Raw genomic sequence first — 20,853 nt, 5'->3', positions numbered from 1 at the left:
CTCATCTGCAGTGGTCAATGGAGGTGTGCTTTCCAGGCATCCGTGCAAGAGAGCTCTGTTATCCAAACTTTCCATATGGAGAATGGTGGAGCAAAAAAAACAGACTCGCCCTTTCTAGTAGAAGTAATCCTTGCTGTTTGGAGCATCTCACAAGCCCCAGGGTGGGAAATCCTCCATGGCCTCATGACGCCACCCCTCCATATGGTGGTCATCATGAACACATACTCCAGTATGAGCAAACATCTGACATCCGCCCTTACTCAGGAGCAAGATATCTCGAATCAGACACTGCACACTGAAACTGCCTTCTGCTTGGAACTGAATTTAACCGTAGTTTGTGTTTACAATTCCATCATCACCCTCCTGGCACCCAAGCCCTCTTGATAGGGAATTCTGGAGCCACAACACAGCATTCTTCATGTCCCACAGAAAGAAGTAGTGCTTGGTGAAACTGCCGAGAAACTCCACATGAGGATCCATCTGCCTGGCCCTTGACGGCACCCTAATATCATAGGCCACCAAGAGCACTCAGGCTCTGTCTGACACAGCCTGAGCCACGACCTCTAATCTGGCATGCAGACAGTGGGTCCCATAAACTGCTAGTGGGACTTGCCTTGGCCCGAAGCCATCACATCTGCTCAACCTGGATATTCAGCATTTCTCCCCAGACCATAGCTCTAATCCCAGCCTATGGGGGAACCTGAAGCACAGGAGTACTCCTCCTACCCGATGGCAGGAATGAAGGCTGTTTATATGGGTGTCCAACCCTCAGCTTGGGAACCAGCTGCTTGGCCCATAAGACCACAGCCACTCATGGGTGCCACCCTGGGCACAAACAGGCATTGTGACCCTCAGCGTGAGCCTGCTTTCAAACAAACCACCTTTGTAGCTGGACCAGGAGCATACAGGGTAGGCCTGCTATGTCCCCAGGGTCAAATCCTAACCCTCGATGTTTTCCAGACCCCCAGTCCCAGAACCTGTCTCTGGAATCCCTCTTTGGGGGTCCCCTGAGATGGAAAACAACAGTCTTCCCTTCCCCCAGACACACCAAACTCTAGGGAGCTGGGCAGAATCCCCAGAGTTGAAGAATATCCCATGGCCCCATGAAGAATCCCCTACATTTTGCGACTGTCCTAGACACACAGTCCAGACAGAAAAGCCAGCGCTATGGTCTCCATGACACCTTAATTTCAGTACACTATGAGGTGCACTCACGCCCTGCAGATTTGGCCTGTGATCACACCGGCCTTCACCCTAACCATAGTTTGCATTTGCAGATTTCTGTCCCCAAAGCCCTGGCCCACATGCCCTCCAGGATGGGGCTTCTGGTGCCACACCTGACGAGTGTGCTTACACTCCCGAAGAAAACTCTGCCCTTCACGATTGACAAAACCATGAATCTTAGGAGCAAAGTACAAAGCACCTGAGACCAGCTCTATTTCAAAGAATGCTCTGAACCCAAGTGCATATTCTGATACACAATGAGCACCTGCCTCCAGACAGACTTCCAAGTAAAAGGCCCTGAGTCAGATGATTGAATCTGACATGCCTCTAGGACTTCATCCATACCCTAGTTTAGGTTTTCAGGCTCCTGTACCCAGAGGCCTGTTCTCCAATACCAACTTATATTTCAACATGTGGTCCCTGAGCCAACAGAACCCCTCCTGTCCCCAGAAGGATACCTTGCTCTTGGTAGCTATGCCAAGACTCACTGCAGGAGAATCCTGCATGGCCCCGTGACAACCCCAACATTCTAACATCTCCCTGGGTAACAACCAGCATTGTGACCCAACAGCATATAAGTCCATGTCAACTAAGGCCTCTTGTAACTTCACCTCAGAGGCACCAGATCAAACCTGCCATGTTCGTAAGCTGCAATGGTCAATGGAGTTGTGCTTTCAGGCATCCACGAGGGAGAGCTATGCTACACAAACTTTCCATAATGTGGACCCTGTAGCAAACAAACCAGACACCACCAGTCCAGTAGAAGTAAACATTGCTGTTTGGAGCATCTCACAAGTCACAGCGTGGGAAATCCTCCATGACCTCATGACACCACCCTTCCATTTGGCAGTCATCATAGACACAAACTCCAGTGTGAGCAAACATCTGATATCCACCCTTACTCAGGTGCTCGATATCGCGTATAAGCCACTGCACACTGGAACTGCCTTCTGCTTGTCACTATATTTAACCTTAGCTTGTGTTTACAATTCAATCCTCACCCTCCTTTTGCCCACACCCTCTTGATTGGGAATTCTTGAGCCACAATGCAGCATTCTGCTTGCCCACAGAAAGAAGAGGTGCCTGGTGAGTCTTCCCAGAAACTCCCCATAAGGATCCACCAGCATGGCCCTTGATGGGACCCTCATATCTTAGGCTGCCATGGGCACTCAGGCTCTGTCTGACACAGCCTGAGCTACGACCTTCAGTCAGCCATGCAGACAGTGGACCTCATATACTGCAGGTGAGACCTGCCTTGGCCCGAATCCATCACATTTACTCAAATTGGTTATTCAGGCATCTCTCCCAGACCGTAGCTAAAATCACTGCCTATGGAGGAAATTGTAGCACAGGAGTACTTTTCCTTCCCAATGGCAGGAATCCTGGCTGTTGAGATGGGTGTCCAACCCTCAGAGTGGGAACCAGCTGCATGGCCCATGAGACCACGGTCACTTATGGGAGACGCCCTGGGCACAAACAGGCATTGTGACCCTCAGTGTGAGCCTGATTTCAAACACACCCTCTCTGTAGCTGGACCAGGAACGTTCACAGCAGGCCTGCCAGGTCCCTAGGGCCAAAGCCTCACACTCGTTCATGTTTTCCAGGCGCCCAGACCCAGGAACTGTCTCTGGAATCCCTATTTTGGTGGTCCCTTGAGACTGAAAACAGCAATATTTCAATCACCCAGAGACACCAAACTCTTGGGAGCTGGGTAGAATCCCCAGAGATGAAGAATCTCCCATAGCCCCATGAAGACTGCATTACATTTTGCAACAGTCCTGGACAAACTATCCAGACAGAAAAGCCTGTGCTACCGCCGCCATGAGTCCTTAATTTCAGTACACTATGAGCTGCCCTCAGGGCCTGCAAATCGGGCCTGTGATCACCTCGGCCCTCACTCTAACCCTAGTGAGTTTGCAGATTTCTGTCCCCAAAGCCCAGGCACACATGCTCTCCAGGATGGGGTCTCTGGAGCCCCGGATAAGTGTCCATACGTTCCCGAAGGAAACTCTGCCTTTCACTGTTGCCAATACCCTGAAGATTAGGAGCGAAGTACAAAGCCCCTGAGCCCACCTCAATTCAAAGGAAAACTCTGGACCCAAATGCACATTCTGACACACTATGAGGACCTGCCTCCAGGAAGACATCCAAGTCAAAGGCCCTGAGTCAGAAGATTGAACGTGACATGCCTCTGGGACTTCATCTATAACTGAGCTTAGGTTTTCAGGCGCCTGTTGCCAGAGACCTGTTGTCCAATACCAACTTATATTCCAACATGTGGTCCCTGAGCCACACAACAGAACCTCTCCAACCCCAGAAGGATATGTTGCTTTTGGTAGCTGTGTCCAAGACTCAGTGTAGGAGAATCCTGCATGGCCCCTAACCACCCCAACATTCTAACATCTCCCTGAATGCAAACCAGCACTGTGATCCAAGAGCATGAAACTCCATGTCAACTCAGGCTGCTTGGAACTTAGCCCCAAAGCCACTAGAACGAATCTGGCATTTCCTCAGCTGCAATGGACCATGGAGGTGTGCTTTCTAGGCATTGACACGGGAGAGCTCTGCTACCCAAACTTTCCATATGGGGGTCCCTGGAGCAAACAAACCAAAATCGCTCTGTCCAGTAAAAGGAAACCTTGCTGTTCGGAGCATCTCACAAGTCACAGCATGGGAAATCCTCCATGGCCTCTTGTGCCACCCCTCCATTTGTTGGTCATCATAGACACAAACTACAGTGTAAGCAAACATCTGACATCCGCCCTTACTCAGGTGCTGGATAGCTCGAATCACCCTTCTGATTGGCACTGGATTGAACTGTAGTTTGCATTTACCATTCCATCCTCACCCTCCTGGTCCCCAAGGCCTCTTGATAGGGAATTCTGTTGCCACGATGCAGCATTCTGCCTATCCCACAGAAAGAAGTGCCTGGTGAGTCTGCCAAGAAAACTCACATGAGGATCCACCTGCATGGCCCTTGATGGAACCCTAATATCATAGGTCGCTGTGGGCACTCAGGCTCTGTCTGACACAGCCTGAACCATGACCTCCATTGAGCCACGCAGACAGCGGGCCCCATATTCTGCAGGTGGGACTGTTGTGGCCCGAAGCCATCACATCTACTCATCCTGGATATTCAGGCATCTCTCCCCAGACTATAGCTCAAATCCCTGCCTATGGGGGAAACAGAAGCCCAAGAGTACTCCTCCTGTACAATGGCAGGAATCCTGGCTGTTAGGATGGGTGTTCAACCCTCAGAGTGGGAACCAGCTGCTTGGTCCATGAGGCCATGGTCACTCATGGGAGCCGCCCTGGGCACAGGAGGCATTGTGACCCTCAGCCTGAGCATGCTTTCAAACAAGCCCTCTCAGTTGCACCACCAGGATGCAGCATTGAAGGCCTTGTATGCCCCTAGTCCCAAATACTAACCCTTGTTGTGGTCCAGAGTCCCAGATCCAGAGCCTGTTTCTGGAATCCCTCCTTTGGGTCACCCCTAAGATGGAAAACAGCACTATTCACCTCCCCAAAAAAGCCACCAAACTATTGGGAGCCGCTAGGATCCTAAGAGAGGAAAAATCTCCCATGTACCCATGAGACAACAACTGCATTCCAAGGCCATCTGGGACAACTGTCCAGATATAAAAGCTTGTGCTACTCTCTCGCATCACCCTAATTACAGTTCCTGACGAACTGCCCTCCAGGTCTACGCACTGGGCTTATGATCACATTGCCACTAACCCTAACCCTAGTTTGTGTTTGCAGACTTCTCTCTCAAACCATGGATCACATTCCCTCCAGAATGGTGTCTCTGGAGCCACACACAGGACTTTGCCTGCCATACCAAAGGAAACTTTGCCCAACCCACTTGCCCAAACCCTTCAGACTAGAAAAACCTGCAAGGCCCCTGAGCCCACCCCAATATTGGAGACTGCTCTAGACACAAATGCTCAGTCTGAAACACCCTTAGTCTCTACATATAGGCAGACAATCAATTCAATGATCCAGAGTCTGAAGATTGAAACACACATGCCCCTAGGACCTCATCGGAACACCAATTAGGTTATCATGCATCTGTCCTCAGAGGCCTGTTCTGTAATACCAACTTATGATACAACATGTGGTCCCTAAGCTACACAGCAGAAAAACTCCTGTCCCCAGAAGGAAAACGTGCTCTTGGACCTGTGTCAAACCATCAAGGTAGAAGACTCCTGAATGGCATTTGAGCCACCAGCACAGTCTGAGATCTCCCTGGTAACAAACCTGCATTGTAACCCCTGTGCAAGACATTCTATGTCAACTCAAGGCCTTGGTACTTCACCCCAGAGCCACCAGAACAAAACTGCTATGTTCCTCAGCTGCGTGGTCCATTGGGATATGCTTTCCGGGCATCTATGCAGAAGAGCTCTGTTATGCAACATTTCCATATGGGGAACCCTGGAGCTAACACGCCAAACTCCAACTGTCCAGGAGAAAGAAAACTTGCTCTTTGGAGCATCTCACAAGCCTTAGCGTGGGAAATCCTCCATGGCCTCTAGATGCCAACCCTCCATTTACGGTCATCATAGACACAAACTCCAGTGTGAGCAAACATCTGACATCCACCCTTACTCACATGCTGGATATCTCACATAAGAAGCAGCCCATTGGAACTGCCTTCAGCCTGGCACTGAATTTCACCATAGTTTGTGTTTACAATTCCATCCTCACCCTACTGGTCCCCAAGCCCACTTGATAGGGAATTCTGGAGCCACAACCCAGCATTCTGCCTTCCCCATAAAAAGAAGAAGTGCCTGGGGCACCTGGGTGGCTCAGTGGGTTAAGCCACTGCCTTCGGCTCAGGTCATAATCTCAGGGTCCTGGGATCGAGTCCCACATCGGGCTCCCTGCTGAGCGGAAAGCCTGCTTCCCTCTCTCCATTTCTCTCTGCCTGCCTTTCCGTCTACTTGTGATCTCTCTCTCTGTCAAATAAATAAATTAAAAAATCTTTAAAAAAAAATAAAAGAAGTGTCTGATGAGTCTGCCCAGGAACCCCACATGAGGATCAATCTATTCCTCCCTTGAGAGAAACCTGATTTATAGACTGCCCTGGACACTAGTGCTGTGTCTGACAGAGCCTGAGGCCCGACCTCATGTCAGCCTTCCAGAGAGCGGGGCCCTAAGCCATCATGTAAGACCGGTCATGGCCCAAGGCCATCATTTCTATTCATCATTGGTATTCAGGCATTTGTCCCCAGACCGTTGCTGGAATCCCTGCCAATGGGGGAACCTGAAGCACAATGGAGAACTCCTCCTTCACCATGGTAGGAAACCTGGCTGTTGGGATGGGTGTCCAACCCTCAAAGTGGGAGCCAGCTGCATGGCCAATGAGACCATGCCCACTCCTGAGAGCCGCCCTGGGCACAAACCGGCATTGTGACCCTAAACCTGAGCATGCTTTCAAACAAGCCCTCTCAGTTACACCACCAGGATACTGCATTGCAGGCCTGGGGCGCCCCTAGGCCCAAATCCTTAGCCTTGGTTGGATTATACAGACGCCCCGACACAGAGCCCATCTCTGGAATCTCTGCTTTGGGACACCCCTAAGATTGAAATAGGCACTCTTCCTTTCCCCAAAAAAGCCAGCAAACTATTGGGAACTTCCAGGATCCTTTGAGAGGAAAAATCTCTCATGGATTCATGAGACAACACCTGCGTTCCGAGGCCACTGTGGACACACAATCCAGATATAAAAGCCTGTGCTACCGCCTAAAGTCACCCTAACTACAATTCCTGGCAATCTGTGCTCCAGGTCTACGCACTGTGCTTGCGATCGCATCGCCACTAATGCTAACCCAAGTTTGTGTTGGCAGACTTCTCTCTCAAAACCATGGCTCACATGCCCTCCAGGATCTGGTCTCTGGAGCCACACCACAGGACTGTGTCTCCATCCCCAAGGAAACTTTGGTCGTCACAGTTGTCCCAACCTTCCAGATTAGGAGAAACTTGCAAAGCCCCTGAGCCCACCCCAATATTGGAGGCTGCTCTGGGTGAAAAGGCACAGTGTGAAACACCCTGGTTCCCTACATCCAGACAGACATCCAAGTCAATGGTTCTGAGTCTGAAGATTGAACCTGACACGCCCCTAGTACCCCACTGGAACTCCAATGAGGTTTTCAGGCATTTGTCCTAAGAGGCCTGTTCTGGAATAACAACTTATAATGCAACATGTGGTCCCTGAGCCACACAACAGAAAAACGCCTGCCCCTAGAAGGAAACCCTGCTCTTGGACCTGTGTCAAACCCTCAGGTTAGGAGAATCCTGCATTGCACCTTAGCCACCAACACATTCTAAGATCTCCATTGTAACAAACCAGCATGGTGACCCCTTTGTTAGAGATTCCATGTCAACTCAAGGCCTTGGTACTTCATCACAAAGCCACCAGAATGAACCTGCCATGCTCCTAGCTGCATGGTCCATGGAAATGTGCTTTCCAGGCATCCATGCGGGAGAGCTCTGCTACCCAAACTTTCCACATGGGGGACCGTGGAACAATCAAATCAGACTCCACCTGTCCAGTAGAGTAAAACCTTGCTATTTGGAGCATCCCACAAGATTCAGTGTGGGAAATCCTCCAGGGCCTCTTTACGCCACCTTTCCATTTGTTGCTCATCATAGAGACAAACTCCAATATAAGCAAACATGTGACATCCGCCCTTTCTCACGTGCTGGATATCTCGAATAAGACGCTGCACATTAGACCTTTCTTCGGCCTGGCACACAATTTAACCATGTTTACAATTCCATTCTCACCCTACCCTTCACCATGCCCCCTTGATAGGGAATTCTGGAGCCAAAATGCAGCATTCTGCCTTCCCCATAGAAAGGAGTACCTGAGAGACTGCCAGGAAATCCCACATGAGGATCTGTCTGCTCAGCCCTGGAAGGAAGCCCGATTTATAGGTTCACTGGCAACTAGTGCTATGTGTGACAGAGCCTGAGCCCTGACCTCATTACAGCTACCCAGAGATCGGGCCCGTATCCAGCATGTAAGACAGGCCATGGCCAACATCCGTCCTCTCTACCCATCCACAGTATTCAGGCATCTGTCCCCAGACCTTTGCTGGAATCCCTGCCAATGGGTGAACCTTGAGCACAATAGAGAACTCCTATTTCCCCAAGAAAGGAAACACGGCTTTGGGGAAGGTTTTTCAACACTCAGTGTAGGAACCAGCTACATGGCCAATGAGACAATGCCCACTCGTGGGGGCCACCCTGGGCACAAAAAGGGATGTAGACCCTCAGCCTGAGCATGCTTTCAAGCCAGCCCTCTTAGTTGCACCACCATGATCCAGCTTTGAATGCCTGGTATGCCCCTAGGCCCAAATCCTAACACTTGGTGGGATTTTCCATGCGCGCAACCCATAGTCCGTCATGGAATCCCTGTTTTGGGACACCCCTAAGATGGAAAAGAGCACTCTTCCATTCCCTGAAAAAGCCAACAAAGTATTGGGAACCGCTGGGATCCTTAGAAAGAAAAAATCTCCCATGGATCCATGAGACCACACCTGCATTCCGAGCAAACATGGACACACAATCCAGATAAAACACCCTGTGCTACCGCCTTCGAGGCACCATAATTACAGTTCCTGAGGAGCTGCCCTCCGGGTCTATGCATTGGGCATGTGATCACCTCACCAATAACCCTAACCTGAGCTTGTGTTTGCAGACTTCTCTCCCAAAACCATGCCTCACATGCCCTCCAGGATTGGGTCTCTGTAATCCACACCACAGAACTCTGCCTGCCATTCCCAAGGAAAATGTGTCTGTCACAGTAGCCCAAACCCTCCAGGTTAGGAGAAACCTGCAAGGCCCCTGAGCCCACCCCAATATTGGAGGCTCAGGAAGCAAATGCCTAGTCTCAGACACCCTGATCACCTACATACAGACAGACACCCAAGTCAATCTTCCTGATTCAGAAGATTGAACCTGACATGCCACTAGGACCTCATTGGAACCCTAGATTAGGTTTTCAGGCCTCTGTCCTCAAAAGCCTGTTCCAGAATACCAACGTGATACAACATGTGGTCCTTGAGCCACATAACAGAACATCTCCTATACCCATAAGGAAACAGTGCTCTTAGACCTGTGTCAAACCCTCAGGGTTTGAGAAACCTGCATGGCCCCTTAGCCAACAGCACATTCTAAGATATCCCTGGTAATAAACCAGCATTTTGACCCATCTGCAAGCAATTACCTCTCAACTCAATGCCTTGGTACTCGCCCTAGACCATCAGAACGAACTTGCCATGTTTCTCAGCTACAAAGGTCAATGGAGGTGTACATTCCAGGCATCCATGAGGCAAATCTCTGCTACCCAAACTTTCCACATGAAGGACAGTGGAGCAAACAAACCAGTCTCCACCTATCCAGTAGAAGGAAATCTTTCTCTTTGGAGCATCTCACAAGCCTCAGCTTGGGAAATCATCTATGGCCAATTGACACCACCCCTCCATTTGTTGGTCATCATAGACACAAACTCCAGTGCAAGCAAACATCTGACATCCGCCCTTACTCAGGTGCTCCGAGTGCCACCAGCTGGCTGGCTGTGGATCAGGAGGTCTAGGATCAGTCTGTGTCAGAAAGGGCATTAGTGCCCAGGGCAGCCTGTATAATTGGGGTACAGTCAAGTGGCGTGTTGGTTCATCCTCATTTGGGGTTTCTGGGTAGCCCCAGAGGGCAATGTTTTTCTTCTGGAGGGCAGGCAGGGTGTTGCATTGTAGTTCTGGAATTGCCAACCTGGAGGGCTTGTGGGCCAGGAGTGTGAGGACGGAAATCTGAGAACACAAGCTAGGCTTAGGTTTCTGGGTGAGGGCACGGCAGTCACACTCTGTAGAGCAGAATCGAAATCTCGTGCATCTGAAGTCAGGGCAAGGATCAGACAATCGCTCAGGTTGGAGTTTCTGTCCCTGATGGACCCTTCATGATGGCGGGGGGAGGAATCACGAGGCCATGGAGGTTTTCCTACAATGGGAGTTGTGAGATGCTCCAACCCGCAACGATTCTTCTGCAGGACCATTGAGACCTGTGGTTTGGCTCCAGGAATTACCCTGCGGAATGATTCTGAGGAGGGTTCTAAGGATAGATGGCGGGGCAGCCCGCCTGTCATTCCAAGGGTCTCCTAGCTACAAGACAGTTTAGATCTCCTGGATCTGGGGGAGCAACCGAGGGGGTGAGTTGAAATGGACTCTCCTGCGGATGGGTCCTAATGTGTGTTTGTGTCCATGGACACCTTGGAATGAGGCGGTGGAACCGAGGCCCTGAAGGGTTCTCCTAACCAGAGGCTTTGACACAGCTCCAATGCACAAGTTTCCCATGTGGAGACGAGATTTGTTCTGATGGGTGCCTCAAGAAACAGCCATATGCTGGTTTTGGAACCCAGGCCTCTGAGGAGAGATGCCTGCAAACCAAAGCAATGGATCCGATTAGGGCCTAGGGGCCAGTTCGTTCCAGTTTACCTCTGGGGACATCTGTCTACGGGTCTGAGGGCAGGCAGGTGCTCAGATGGGCTCAGACTGCCCCTGTTTGTCCTGGGCAGCCACCACTACTGGGATGGCCTTGGGGAATTTGGAGTTTTGTCCTACTTTTAGGGTTGTGGCCGATGGAATGGGCAGAATTCCCTTGGAGAGGGCAGGTACAGGCCTCATGTTTGGGTCCAGGGGCCTGAGCCTGTAGGGTGTGTGGGCCAGGGCTGTGGGGACAGTTGTCTGAGAACACAAACTCGGGTTATGTTTCGGGTTGTAGGTATGGCAGGCCGAATCTACAGACCGTGAGAACTCTTTGGGATATGAACAAAGGGCGAGAGTGAGGCGCTTGCTCAGGCTTTTGTCTCTGGATTTTGTGTCACTGATGGCTGTGGAATGTCCAGGGGACCTTACGGGCAATGGCTGAGTCTTCCTTTCTGGGGAATGGACCCAATCGCAAGAGACTGGGGTCATTCTGTGGGATGGGAGGAGTCTGTTTTGTTTTTTTTTTTACCTCAGGTGTCCCACCAAAAGAGGGAGTGCAGAACAGAGCCCTGGGGAAGGGCGACTGGACAACCAGAAATCTGGTTAAATTTGGGGCCTAGGTCCATGGCAAACCCATTATGACGTCTAATGGTCCAGTCACTGAGAGGACTTACTAGAGGACAGGACTCACGCTAGGGTCACAATGCATGTGTATGCCCTCACAGCACTCAAGCATGGGCGGGGCCTCATGGTGGACGCACGTTTCTCCTACACTGAACGCTGGACAACATGCCAACCACAAGGTTTCTTGCCATAAGGAAGGAGCAGTTCTGATTTCTGCATCACCTTCACCCCTTGACAGGCTTCGGAGGTAAGGTCTATATTTTGAAGCCTGAAAAGCTAGGTTGGGAAGAGATGACAAGCAAAGGCCATGGCGGGTCCGATGTACCCAGTGTGCGGTCAGCTGGATGGGTGTTGGTCAGGAGGTCTGGGCACAGACTGTGTCAGACAGTGTATTAGTGCCCAGGTTAGAATATATAATTTGGGTACATTAGAGTGCCGTGTAGGTCTATCCTCATTAGGGGTGTCTGGGAAGCTCCACTGGGCAACATTTTTCTTCTGGATGGCAGGCAGAGTGCTTCATTGTGGGTCTGGAATTGCCAAACTTGAGGGTTTGGGGGCCAGGAGTGTGAGGATGGAAGTCTGAGAACACAAGCTAAACTCAGCTTTCAGGGCGAGGGCAAGGCAGGCACACTCTGCAGAGCTGAATTGAGATCTTGTGCATCTGAAGTCAGGGCGAGCATCAGACGTTGGCTCAGTTTGGAGTTCCTGTCCATGATTTCCCCTTCATGAAGGGGTCAGGCGTCACAAAGCCATCGACGTTTTCCAACGTTGGGAGTTGTGAGATACGCCAAAATGCAAGGATTCCTTATGCAGGACATTTGAGACCTGTTGAATGGCTCCAGGATGCCCCATATGGAATGACGCCACAGCGGGGTTCTAGGGATAGATTCTAAGGGTTCTAAACCGGGCCTGGGCAGTCTGCCTTGCATTCCAGTTGTCTCCTAGTGACAAGAGAGGTTCGATCTGCTGGCTCTGGGGGAACAACCAGGGGGCTGGGTTGAAATGGACTCTCCCGCAGATGGGTCTTAATGTGGGTTTGAGTCCATGGAGAACTTGGAATGGAGCGGTGGCACTGGGGACCTGAAAGAGTCTCCTAACCGGAGATTTTGAGACAGCTCCAAAGAGCAAGATTCCCATGTGGAGACAAGATTTGTTCTAACTGGTGACTCAGGAAACTCCCATATGCTGGTCTTGGAAACCAGGCCTTTGAGGAGAGATACCTGGAAACCAGAGCAATGTATCTGATTAGGTTCTCGGGGCCTGTCCTGTCCAATCTTCTTCTCTGGCGACATCTGTCTATGGTATGACTGGAGGTAGTTACTCAGCTGGTGTCAGACCTCCCCTCTTTGTCCGGGCGGCCTACACTATTGAAATGGCCACGGGGACTTTGGAGGTTTCTCCTAATTTGTACGATTGTGCACAATGGAATGGACAGAATTCCCGTGGAGTGGGTAGGCACAGACCTGATGTGTGGCTCCAGGGGCCCCAGCCTGGAGGGTGTGTGGGCCAGGACTGTGGGGACAGATGTCCGAAAACACAAACTCAGCTTAGAATTGGGGACGTAGGTATGGCAGGCCCGATCTACAGACCGTGAGGAGAACTCATTGGGATATGAAGAAATGGCGAGTGTGAGGCACTTGCTCAGGCTTTTGTCTCTGGATTTAGTGTCAACGATGGCCATGGAATGTTGGGGAGGCCTCACGGGCCATGGACGAGTCTTCCTCTCTGAGGATTTGGCCTGATCCCAGTTGTTTTGGGTCAATCTGTTGGATGGGAGGAGTCCTTTCAGTTTTGTTACCTCAGGTGTCCACCAGAAGAGGGATTCCAGAGCAGAGCCCTGGGGAAGGGCGACTGGACAACCAGAAATCTGGTTAAAAATTGGAACCTAGACAGTCTCACCAGACAATGGACTGTTGTAGGCCTAGATAAATTCTTCCTTCACCAAGTGTCAAACATCAGCAAGGCTTGGGCAGCCAACTGTGGGTGTGGTGGCCAACTCAGAGGGTCCTCTTGTCTCATCCTCGGGGATCCATTGCCGTCTTCTGGAGGGCTGCAAAGAAGTGTTCTCTTTGTTTTGTCTGTGGAGGTCAGGTGCAAGAGAGCCATTCCTGCAGGTGTGTTTCCTTGTGCTTTCATGCTGAGTATTCTTCCAGGCCCAAATTGAAGTCACAAAAGGGGCCCCAGGTCCCTCCTGGCTCCCTTTGTCTGAGCACCTCTGGAGACTCTGGTGCCTTGGGGTCGTGGGCATACTGTCTTGTAGTGCAGCTGTGGAGACAGATGGTGGAGTGGTATGAGATAGCGAGTGACATGTGCCCGGGGCAAGTCTTACAGAGGCCCTTGGGCCTTTGTGGGACGTGTCTTCTGAGGTGTTGAGGTGGAGGTTTCCCTGCAGGATCCATGTGTGACATGAAGAAAGGGAAGTTTCCCATGTTCCCCCTGGGGCTGAATGAAGGCTACACTCCCAGGGTCACTCAGGCCCCTTCCCTGACCATCTTCCTCCATTACTGCCAGGTCCTCCTCCTGCCATGCTGTCACTTCTCCAGCCTCTCTGAGAGCCCTCAACATGCCCTTCTCTGTGGGGGGAGCCTTTGCCCACTCGAGTGTTGCAGGTGGCATGACAGTGAAGGCATTTTCCTGACTCCCATGGGAAGTGAGTTTGCATGGGCCCAACACTGTGGGTAGGTGGTGGACAAGGTGGAAGCAGGCAGTGTGGCCTTTCCCTGATGGGTTTTCCCTGTGGATTTATAGATTGAGGTGAGTCTCTAGAATATCAAACTCACATAGTGAAATGGTGCCATAAGGATACCGGCTACCTCCCCTGAAGTGTTTTGGAGTCTTGGGGGACTGGATGTGTAGGTCAGGTACTACAGGATTGTCCAGCATATATGACTCAGCCAGAGACCATTGCCTACTCCGTGCCCACAAGGATGCAGCCCTGGGAGGGGAGAGTTGTCCGACTCCTATGAGCCTGCGGCCTGCCTTTTTTGCTCATTTCTCAGGTGTCTGAAGTGGGAGATGGGGCCAACCCATCACTGTCTCTTCTCGACTAGTGTTGTTTGGGAGGAAGTAGTCTGCTGAGTTTTGCAGGGTAGGAGGGCAAGGCTTGGGTCGTGCAGAGTGAGGGGTCACTGGGGTGTGGGGCTCTTTTCCAGAGGAGCACAGTGCATGGGCTGCCTGGGGTCCAGTACCTCCAGGCAATCAGTTTCCTCCCTCCAAGACCAGCAGCTCCTGGACAACAGTGCCCAACCAACACAGGGAGTTGTACAGATCAGGTGGAGGTTCCCTGTGGGATGTTCTCAGGCTTCCTAATGCCTGTAGGGACTGTGACCTTCCACTAATCTCCTCTTTGTTGTCAGAGGCCAGGGCAGCACCCTGGATTTTGTGTTGTTTCCCAAGGTGCCCACAAGAAAGTCAGGACAATGAGGTAGAACATGTGTCCATGTTTGCCAGACCCTCTTCCTGCCCAACTCACCATGTTCCCAATTCCTTTTCTTCTTCTGCTTCCCTTGTAGATTCTGTCAGATCCACAGAATGGAAGCTTCTTGAGATCTGAAAGCAATGGCAGAATGGGGCATGAGCACAGATTCCCTGGCAGCGGAGAACCAAGTGGGAACACCAAGGCACAGCCTCCCTACCTGAGGCCCCTCCAGCAGGGCAACCTGTGCCCTGCTAAATATCAGCATTACTCACTGCTCTTTTGTCCAGTGCTGCTTTCTAGACTCAGCTGTGAGGGGTCAGGGTGATGTTAGGAATGGGGTGAGGAGGGTTGCCCACGGATATCATGCAGCAGTTCAGATGCAAGGCCTGAATGCCTGTCAGAGATTAGGGCCTCCAGTGTGGACATCGTCAAAAGAGGGAGGGGGTGCTTATGGACAGATGAGACAGGAATCCCAAGAGATGGAGGTGGAAATGAATTATAGGCACAGTGTTGCTCCTTCCCTCAGAATCATCGTCTTCCATGGTATCCTCCTCCAGGTCAGAGAGCAGCGAGGATTCTGGGGTGGCTGTGAGAGAGGATAAAGGCGAGTTAGTGGAGCTGACGATTTATGGCCTGCTGCTCTGGGTATGATAGCTCTGCCCTCAGTTGGGTGGGGCCCCAGCTCTGAATCCTCCCTGACCTTGGTCGCTTGATCTTCGCAGGGTGCAGGTGGGACAGCACGTGTGTGAAGCAGGCCCAAGAAGGCCCTTAACACAGGCTTGGAGGACCCTGGCCCATGACTTTGTCTCCAGGGCACCTTCATGGCGACATCCTTCTTTGGGAACACGTACACAGGTAAGACTCAGCTGAGGTGTGAAGGCTGGCAGAAGCTAAGTATCATGGGAGCCTGTTCAGTGAATCCAGGGAAAGTTTGCTTTACCTTCTCCTTCAAGGAGTCCCCTTGAATGTACAGCAGCTTGGACAGAACCTGGAAGGTTTAGAAGTAGATGTTATAAGGGAGAGAGTTTATTTGTCTTCCACATCCTGGCTCTCAGTAGAACATAGTGTCTTGGTTTTCTTGCACAGGAGAGGGTGATTGGGTCTGCAAAGTCATGACCATGACCAGGTCTGGGCCCATGCCAAGAAAGACCCAGAATCTATTGTTCACCATTCCTGAGAGGCCATGAGTAAAGAGACCAAGCTTTGACATGTGGCAGCCGCAAAGGGAGGCAAGAGCAGGTTTGATGGGAAAGGTCCTTAAAATAGCTGCCCAAGGAGTTAAGTGGTGATTACAATCACAGCCTACACTAAAGGCCTGTGGTCACAATGTCTGTTATTTTCATTCAGAAACTATGAAATGAGCAAATCATGCCTGTTGCCAATGCATCCCTTCCTTGGCAGTTTTTTATCCACCTTCTTTCTCCAGAGCACCAGGGGCAACACCCTGTTCCCAGGAGCCCTGTCCCACTGTTCCCTTCCTCTGTGCTGTTCCCTACCTGAAGAGAATTCGTTTTCACTGCTGCAGTTGTCGGTTCTGTCTATACCCAAATCTGTAAGAACTGAAACAGGAACAACGCTGTTATGAGAGAGACTGCCTCACCCATTCATCCCAGTTCTATTGAGATGTCTATGAGCCATGCAGCATTTGTCTGAGCCTTTTGATCTGCTGTCAAATGTCCATGGGGCTGGTGGAGCCAGAGGCCTTCAAGGAGACAGGGATTGGAGTTTTATCCCTTCTAATGAGACCAGGATGATGCAGCAGTCACCTCAGTGTCAGTTCTACATGCCCATGACTGCTGTCCCCTCCCAATGCAACCATCTAAAACTCTAGTCGTTATGGGACTCTTGACATGTGGCAAGTGAGAGTGAGCAACTAGACGTTTTCTTTTCCTTGATGCTTTATTGAGGTAATACATGACTTTGTAAAATGCATTGTAGACTGACTCTTTCCTGGTTAGCTCAGTATTAAAAACAAACCAGGAGCGAGAGACAAGCCCTGCTCTCCAGCATATTTCTCCAGCCTTAGTGGCTGGCCTGACAGGGCCGTTGATACGTAAGATGTTCCCAGCCTCACGCACACCCACCAGGCAATGTTGGAGGCCATTGGACCCTAAGAGATTAAGGTGAACCCCCCGTTCCTAGAATAAATGGGGAACAGACTCAGTACAGCACTGAACAAAAGCACAATGTGGTGCTCTCAAAACAGAGAAACTGCTAGAATATATATGGAACACAAGTAGTCAAAACTTCTCTGAATATGAAAAAGTAGGAGGGGGGTACCTAGAAGCTGACTTTCAAATAAATTGGATCACTCCCCTGAGCTAACAGGATGTTGCTGGCCTACAAATATGCAGGGGCAGATGGGACTGAAATAGAATTGCCCAAAGAAATGCACTCTTGTTGGCATCACGATGCTTGTCAAGAGGACCACCTAGAAAAAGCATCCTCTTCTAAAACAGCAAACAGAATGAAAAGGCAGCCCACAGATTTGAGACACTTATGAAAATAGGCTCAATATAAGTCATCGTTAGGGCAATGCCAATCCAAAGGACGCTGAGCTGTGGCCTTGTCTGTTAGGATAGTGAGGAACCAAACCAGGAATTCAAGCCCAAAACGCATGTTGGAAGGATGCAGAAAATTTGAGACTTTGTATGTAACTAGTGGAATGCAGAATGGTGCAGCAACCCGGGAAGAGCCTGTAGAGTGTCCTCAGAGAGCAGCAAAAGGTATTCCCATGGATCCTGCACATGCGAGTGAGGAAAAGAGATGTCAGAAAATCAGATTCTTTTCAAACACGTGTTTCTCACCAAAAGAAAGTCTTGTTTGATGCCAAAAAACCCTGAAACCCCGACTTGGCTGTTTCCATTCCCAGGCATGGAACTCCCGTGACTTTTCTATTGGTCCAGACCTTCTGAATAAAACAAGCCCCTCTTGCATGGACAGATGGCTAGTGAAATGTGTGGTGATTGTCCTGTCACACTTGTTGAGGTTTGAGGTTCTCTTTCACCACTTTGCAATGCACAGAGAACCCCCCCGTTCCTGCATGGAGGGTGCCCAAGTCCCCACAGTGATGCTCAGTCCCTGAAGAAGACCTCATTTCTCCTTTGATAGGACACCTTTTGGGCCTACCTCAGAAAGTCCCACCTAGGACCAGTGGTGGGTGTGTGATTTCCCATGGGAGAAGGGCAGTTTAATTCTTAGACACAGTATCTGCAAGGAAATAGTAGATCTCCACGGAGAAACACGGAGTGAATTGGCCCCATCTATTCCTGGCCACTGCTCCTTTGTCAGGGTCTTCCCTGAATGGGCTCTTGCATGAGACTGCCCCAGAAGCCGTCTGCAGAAGGAAGGAGTCTGTCCCAGCACTCAGTGCTTCCAGTGAGGTTGGGAAGATGCATCATGGGGCCTCTGATGCAGAGACGTGTGTGTGAGTGATGTGGCAAGAAAGAGGTACTGTGACCATTCATGCCTGTGACATACGATGACATCAGAGACCCATTGACACTGACTCAGTAAAAGGGATTGGAAAAGATACACTTGTGTCTTTGGGCACAGTTTCCTCCTTCTTAACTTTTCCTAGTTAGCGATGGGATCTGTTTTCTAGCGGAATTGATGTGTATTTGCAAGGGAAGAAAACCTATTTAAGGGGTGCCTGAGTGGCTCAGTGGGTTGAGCCTCCGTTTTCGGCTCAGGTCATGGTCCTAATATTCTGGGATTGAGCCTCACATCGGGCTATCTGCTCAGCAGGAGCCTGCTTCCCTTCCTCTCTCTCTGCCAATTTGTGATCTCTGCCTATCAAATAAATAGATAAAATATTGAAAGAAAAAGAACACCTATTTAAATTGTGGTTGCTGAAGAGTTTTCATGTGCTTGGACGTTCATGACATGATGGTGATGGGAAACTTCCCTGAAAAAGTAGACACCATTAATCGCCATGTGGAAGGGAACAGACACGTATGAGAACATACCATTCACCCAACTGACACAAACACCAACCCTGAGAATCAAAGGACATGGGTTCCCTTGTAAACACACCTCCTACCCACCACTCAATCCTATAGCACTTAAGACCAGCATGGTAGCTTCCGGGGGCAGGGTCATGAGGCCTCGGGTCACGATCTGGAACATGACCTTTAGTTTCCTTGTTGCAAGATCTGGATTCTGGGTGGCTCTCAATATGGAGCCTGCAATGAAGTCCCACCTTGCCCTTTGTCCAGGTTGCTCCAAACCAATGAGTAACTCTAGAATACAGCATACTTACCACTCTCCCTTCCCAGCAGGACTACCTGCGATTTCAGAAAAGGAAATATTATGGACATCAAATCATGCCTTGTCCTGTGTGTCCAGCTCTTTTTTTCTCTTGGTGATGGGCAGGGCCATGGACAGTGATATGGAATGTACCTAGAGGTTGCATGTCCTGAGTCCATTGGACAAAACAGGTGCCAAGGCAGTGTAAGTAGTACCCATGACAAAGCTCACTACGCTGTGGACTGTAACAGAACATGCTGTTTCCTGCAGGGTCTTTGGAATAGGGTATCCATGGGTAACAGACTCTCCCTCAATAATCTCCCCACCAAGGACATTGTATGTGCTTAGGTGTTTGGATCTGATTTCGAGTATAAGAGAATCAAAGGTTGCTGTACCTCACATGAAGAAAGGCTAATTTACCACCTTGGTGAAAAATGGGGCATCTCGCAACCCATGGAATGGGAGAAGATATTTGCATATGACAGTACAGACAAAAAGCTGATATCCGGGATCTATAAAGAACTCCTCAAACTCAACACACACAAAACAGACAATCATATCCAAAAAATGGGCAGAAGATATTAACAGACACTTCTCCAATGAAGACATACAAATGGATATCAGACACATGAAAAAATTTTCATCATCACTAGCCATCAGGGAGATTCAAATTAAAACCGCATTGAGATATCACCTTACAACAGTTAGAATGGCCAAAATTAGCAATACAGGTAAGAACATGTGTTGGAGGGGATGCGGAGAATGGGAACCCTCTTCCACTGTTGGTGGGGATGCAAGTTGGTGCAAACTCTTTGGAGAACAGTGTGGAGATAGCTCAAGAAATTAAAAAATAGAACTTCCCTATGACCCTGCAATTGACTCCTGGGTAACCCCAAAGATACAGATGTAGTGAAAGAAGGGCCATATGTACCCCAATGTTTATAGCAGCAATGGCCACGGTCACCAAACTGTGGAAAGAACCAAGATGGCCTTCAACAGACAAATGGATAAGGAAGATGTGGTCCATATACACTATGGAGTATTATGCCTTCATCAGAAAGGACGAATACCCAACTTTTGTAGCAACATGGATGGGACTGGAAGAGATTATGCTGAGTGAATAAGTCAAGCAGAGAGAGTCAATTATCATATGGTTTCACTTATTTGTGGAGCATAACAAATAGCATTGAGGACATGGGGAGATAGAGAGGAGAAGTGAGTTGAGGGAAATTGGAAGGGGAGGTGAACGATGAGAGACTATGGACTCTGAAAACTAATCTAAGCGTTTTGAAGTTGCAGGAGGTGGGAGGTTGGGGTATCAGGTATTGAGTATTATAGAGGGTACGGATTGCATAGAGCACTGGGTGTGATGCAAAAATAATGAATACTGTTATGCTGAAAATAAATAAAAAATAATTTTTTAAAAAATGGGGTGTCTCCTTCTGTGCTGTCCACATCAAGGCCATTGCACAGGCTAGCCAGGGGATCTAAGTAGATACACACAGAGAGTGGGCTCAGGGAGCTTTGCTTGGTGTGCATGTAAGGACAAGTGTGTGGAGGCGGGGAGTTAATCAGTATGGACTAAGCTGCAGTTTGCCCTTCCGTGATGGAGGAAGAAAGGTCCTGAAGAGGAGCAGGGATGTGAATAGTAACTCTGCATCCTATTGGAGCTACAGGGCATGGAGTAGCTGTGAAATAAGGCCATCTCAAAAGCCCACCTACTCCCTGCACCCAAACCTGCACCACCTAAAGGCAGCAGCGTAGTTTCTGGGGGACAGGGCCATGAGGCCACGATTCGTTCCCCAGAAAATATTCTTCTGTCACTATGACCCTTATTCTCAATCCTGCAGGACC

The sequence above is a fragment of the Neovison vison genome, chromosome 4 (genome assembly GCF_020171115.1).
Source record: "Neovison vison isolate M4711 chromosome 4, ASM_NN_V1, whole genome shotgun sequence".
NCBI lineage: Eukaryota > Metazoa > Chordata > Mammalia > Carnivora > Mustelidae > Neogale > Neogale vison.
Note: the sequence above shows the minus strand (reverse complement) of the source record.